We start from the raw sequence: 5000 nt of genomic DNA, 5'->3' as shown, positions 1-5000 counted from the left end.
CAGCATGGAACAACATCCAGTGCATCTTCTCCGCCACATTACACAATCCACACTATCACAACCAGACCAGGAGGTCCATGCGGAAAATACAATATCCCAGCCTTTCGACATCCACCATTGCGCAGACCAGGCACCAACACCCACACATGTCCTATACAACGGTGCACCCAACATCACAATAGTACCTCCTGTCACAGCGCACAAACAATGACATGAGTCAAAGACACAGGTCTCACACAAGCATAGAATTGGAGCGCCGCCTCTAATAAGCCAAAGGTGCATCCTGACGTGACAAATCTGATCATGTCACAAGCATTCACTTACTATAATCACTATCAACGAACCTGCCGCCCCCGCCCCCCCCCTACACCTTTCCTTACAACAACGTGTAACCTAACCTAACCTAACCTAACCTATGTTGTACCTTAACCTAACCTATGTTGTACCTTAACCTAACCTATGTTGTACCTTAACCTAACCTATGTTGTACCTTAACCTAACCTATGTTGTACCTTAACCTAACCTATGTTGTACCTTAACCTAACCTATGTTGTACCTTAACCTAACCTATGTTGTACCTTAACCTAACCTATGTTGTACCTTAACCTAACCTATGTTGTACCTTAACCTAACCTATGTTGTACCTTAACCTAACCTATGTTGTACCTTAACCTAACCTATGTTGTACCTTAACCTAACCCATGTTGTACCTTAACCTAACCCATGTTGTACCTTAACCTAACCCATGTTGTACCTTAACCTAACCCATGTTGTACCTTAACCTAACCATGTTGTACCTTAACCTAACCCATGTTGTACCTTAACCTAACCCATGTTGTACCTTAACCTAACCCATGTTGTACCTTAACCTAACCCATGTTGTACCTTAACCTAACCCATGTTGTACCTTAACCTAACCCATGTTGTGCCTTAACCTAACCCATGTTGTGCCTTAACCTAACCCATGTTGTGCCTTAACCTAACCCATGTTGTGCCTTAACCTACCCATGTTGTGCCTTAACCTAACCCACGTTGTGCCTTAACCTAACCCACGTTGTGCCTTAACCTAACCCACGTTGTGCCTTAACCTAACCCATGTTGTGCCTTAACCTAACCCATGTTGTGCCTTAACCTAACCCATGTTGTGCCTTAACCTAACCCATGTTGTGCCTTAACCTAACCCATGTTGTGCCTTAACCTAACCCATGTTGTGCCTTAACCTAACCCATGTTGTGCCTTAACCTAACCATGTTGTGCCTTAACCTAACCCACGTTGTGCCTTAACCTAACCCACGTTGTGCCTTAACCTAACCCACGTTGTGCCTTAACCTAACCCATGTTGTGCCTTAACCTAACCCATGTTGTGCCTTAACCTAACCCATGTTGTGCCTTAACCTAACCCACGTTGTGCCTTAACCTAACCCACGTTGTGCCTTAACCTAACCCACGTGTGCCTTAACCTAACCCACGTTGTGCCTTAACCTAACCCACGTTGTGCCTTAACCTAACCCACGTTGTGCCTTAACCTAACCCACGTTGTCCCCTAAAGTAACCCACGTTGTCCCCTAACGTAACCCACGTTGTCCCCTAACGTAACCCATGTTGTCGCCTAAACCTGCTCTGTAATTGTTATACGACTCGTTCAATTAGTGTAGTGTTGCCCCCCGCAACCCTCGCAATATAGTTCGCTACTCGCACTGCCGCTCCCTGTGTATCGCTTCATGTTAAACACCTTGCAAGTCTTGCTGACTTTCCACATGCTCCTGCTGTACACTGTAATGTGGATGGCAGCAGGACGTACATGCCGCCCCTCCCCACGTCCCCACCTTGCCCCCCTGCCTTCGCAAGCTGGTTGGTGAGAAGTTTGCATGTTCAATGCCTTCGCATGCGACGTACTCAGGCTACGTTGTGGTGCGGCCTGTGTCAACCGTCCGCTAATGTCGTACGCGTAAACCACAATCTGTACTGCACATTCGTCCTTATGTACCGAATGATACATCGTGGCACATGTGTGACCGTACAACGACTGCGCCCAAAAACGGCGGACCATACAGTGCAAATATTGTGCACGCAGCTACGTGTCGTCTCCCTATGAGAGCTGGATTGCAGTGTGGTACGCCATAGAGACGTGTGGGAGGAACGGACGCCGTGGATGGCGATCAGCATGAGCTGTCTGTTGATGTATTCGGACCTAGTCGTCTCTCCTCACACACCGTGATGGCATGGTGCACCGCGTTCCATATCTGCGACATGCTACAGAGGCCGGTTGACAGTCGTTCGAGCAATGGACATCGCATACGTACGGGGGCCACCTTCCACGTATTGTCTAGGCGTGCACATTTTGTTGCGTGTATGTGGGCAGACGTAGTGTGGCGTGACACCTGACACAGGCATGCAATAATCGTTGAAGTTGCAAATGGCGATGGACGCCTGCGTTTTCTGGTGAAGTTACGCAAATGAACAAATGGTAACCTGTTGTGGTGCGGTTGTTCTCGCTAGGGGTGAATCGGTGATGCGACGATAGGTTGAGGTACGAACCGGTTGTTCCAGCGATACCCACCATGCCGACGAAACTGAACGGCATCTGGGTGTGAAGCGATACGCGGCGGTGGCTGGGTGGGACCGTCCCCGGCCGGTGAGGGGGCGCCTCCCGCGTGCTGGCCGCGCGGTGCGTGGGCGCACGCGCTACAGCCGGCTGGTGGGGGCGGCCAGTGGCAGGCGCGCCGGCCGACGGACGCGGCAGGCGTCGCAGCTGCGCGCCGGCGCACCCTGCGCGCGGCGCCGTGCGGCCAAAGTAGGTCCTCGCGGGCCCGGTGCGAAGCGCGGTGGACATCTTCAGTGTGCTGGTCCGATTGAGGACTGTGTGCGTTGAGGATGCGCCGCCGCCCGGCGCTCGGCGCCGCGACGCCGTCTGCTGCTCGGTCGCCCCAGCGGTTCTCGCTGGTGGTTTGTATCGCAGCTGTGCGGATGTGTTGGCGCGTGCGCTGTGCTGGGAGAGTTCGCTTCGGCACCCAAGTGGGGCTTTTGTCCTTCTGTGGCGCTGGCGTTGGAGCTGCCGGTCACCGTAGGTGGCGCGTGTTGTCTCCCGCCGGCAATGTCCCACGACAGCACGCTCCCGGGCCTCTGTCGGCAGCGGCAAGCTCAGTTGGGAGCACGGGTGGTCGCACCGAAAGCGTCTACTCGCCTAACTCCGGGCGATTGCGCCTCTCTCGAACCCGACCAAGTACTTGGGACGGCGCTGCGCGCCGCCGGGACCTGAGAGGGTTTCGAGGTGTATTGTGCAGGGGAGCTCAGCCTCCTCCTGTTTGCAGAATGATTGAGCGGACGCTTGCGTGTTCGCGCGGGCCCCCGGGACACACTCCCGGGCGGCCGGCTGCTCAGCTCTAGTTGACGCAGCTCCCTGGTTGATCCTGCCAGTAGTCATATGCTTGTCTCAAAGATTAAGCCATGCATGTCTCAGTACAAGCCGCATTAAGGTGAAACCGCGAATGGCTCATTAAATCAGTTATGGTTCCTAGATCGTACCCACGTTACTTGGATAACTGTGGTAATTCTAGAGCTAATACATGCAAACAGAGTCCCGACCAGAGATGGAAGGGACGCTTTTATTAGATCAAAACCAATCGGTCGGCTCGTCCGGTCCGTTTGCCTTGGTGACTCTGAATAACTTTGGGCTGATCGCACGGTCCTCGTACCGGCGACGCATCTTTCAAATGTCTGCCTTATCAACTGTCGATGGTAGGTTCTGCGCCTACCATGGTTGTAACGGGTAACGGGGAATCAGGGTTCGATTCCGGAGAGGGAGCCTGAGAAACGGCTACCACATCCAAGGAAGGCAGCAGGCGCGCAAATTACCCACTCCCGGCACGGGGAGGTAGTGACGAAAAATAACGATACGGGACTCATCCGAGGCCCCGTAATCGGAATGAGTACACTTTAAATCCTTTAACGAGTATCTATTGGAGGGCAAGTCTGGTGCCAGCAGCCGCGTATTCCAGCTCCAATAGCGTATATTAAAGTTGTTGCGGTTAAAAAGCTCGTAGTTGGATTTGTGTCCCACGCTGTTGGTTCACCGCCCGTCGGTGTTTAACTGGCATGTATCGTGGGACGTCCTGCCGGTGGGGCGAGCCGAAGGCGTGCGACCGCCTCGTGCGTGCTCGTGCGTCCCGAGGCGGACCCCGTTGAAATCCTACCAGGGTGCTCTTTATTGAGTGTCTCGGTGGCCGGCACGTTTACTTTGAACAAATTAGAGTGCTTAAAGCAGGCAAGCCCGCCTGAATACTGTGTGCATGGAATAATGGAATAGGACCTCGGTTCTATTTTGTTGGTTTTCGGAACCCGAGGTAATGATTAATAGGGACAGGCGGGGGCATTCGTATTGCGACGTTAGAGGTGAAATTCTTGGATCGTCGCAAGACGAACAGAAGCGAAAGCATTTGCCAAGTATGTTTTCATTAATCAAGAACGAAAGTTAGAGGTTCGAAGGCGATCAGATACCGCCCTAGTTTCTAACCATAAACGATGCCAGCCAGCGATCCGCCGCAGTTCCTCCGATGACTCGGCGGCAGCCCTCCGGGAAACCAAAGCTTTTGGGTTCCGGGGGAAGTATGGTTGCAAAGCTGAAACTTAAAGGAATTGACGGAAGGGCACCACCAGGAGTGGAGCCTGCGGCTTAATTTGACTCAACACGGGAAACCTCACCAGGCCCGGACACCGGAAGGATTGACAGATTGATAGCTCTTTCTTGATTCGGTGGGTGGTGGTGCATGGCCGTTCTTAGTTGGTGGAGCGATTTGTCTGGTTAATTCCGATAACGAACGAGACTCTAGCCTGCTAACTAGTCGCGTGACATCCTTCGTGCTGTCAGCGATTACTTTTCTTCTTAGAGGACAGGCGGCTTCTAGCCGCACGAGATTGAGCAATAACAGGTCTGTGATGCCCTTAGATGTTCTGGCCGCACGCGCGCTACACTGAAGGAATCAGCGTGTCTTCCTAGGCCG

General features: G+C 52.8%; 1 non-coding gene across 1 annotated transcript in view; it reads left to right on the top strand.

The window, feature by feature from the left end:
• The first annotated feature begins 3397 nt into the window (after positions 1 to 3397).
• LOC124730654 overlaps positions 3398 to 5000 on the top strand; it is a 1903-nt gene continuing 300 nt past the window's right edge. The window contains exon 1 of the ribosomal RNA XR_007008041.1: positions 3398 to 5000. This exon is cut by the window's right edge and continues 300 nt beyond it. This is a non-coding gene — a ribosomal RNA (small subunit ribosomal RNA).

The sequence above is a fragment of the Schistocerca piceifrons genome, unplaced genomic scaffold (genome assembly GCF_021461385.2).
Source record: "Schistocerca piceifrons isolate TAMUIC-IGC-003096 unplaced genomic scaffold, iqSchPice1.1 HiC_scaffold_1246, whole genome shotgun sequence".
Classification (NCBI taxonomy): domain Eukaryota; kingdom Metazoa; phylum Arthropoda; class Insecta; order Orthoptera; family Acrididae; genus Schistocerca; species Schistocerca piceifrons.
This window is presented reverse-complemented; position numbering and strand designations above follow the sequence as displayed.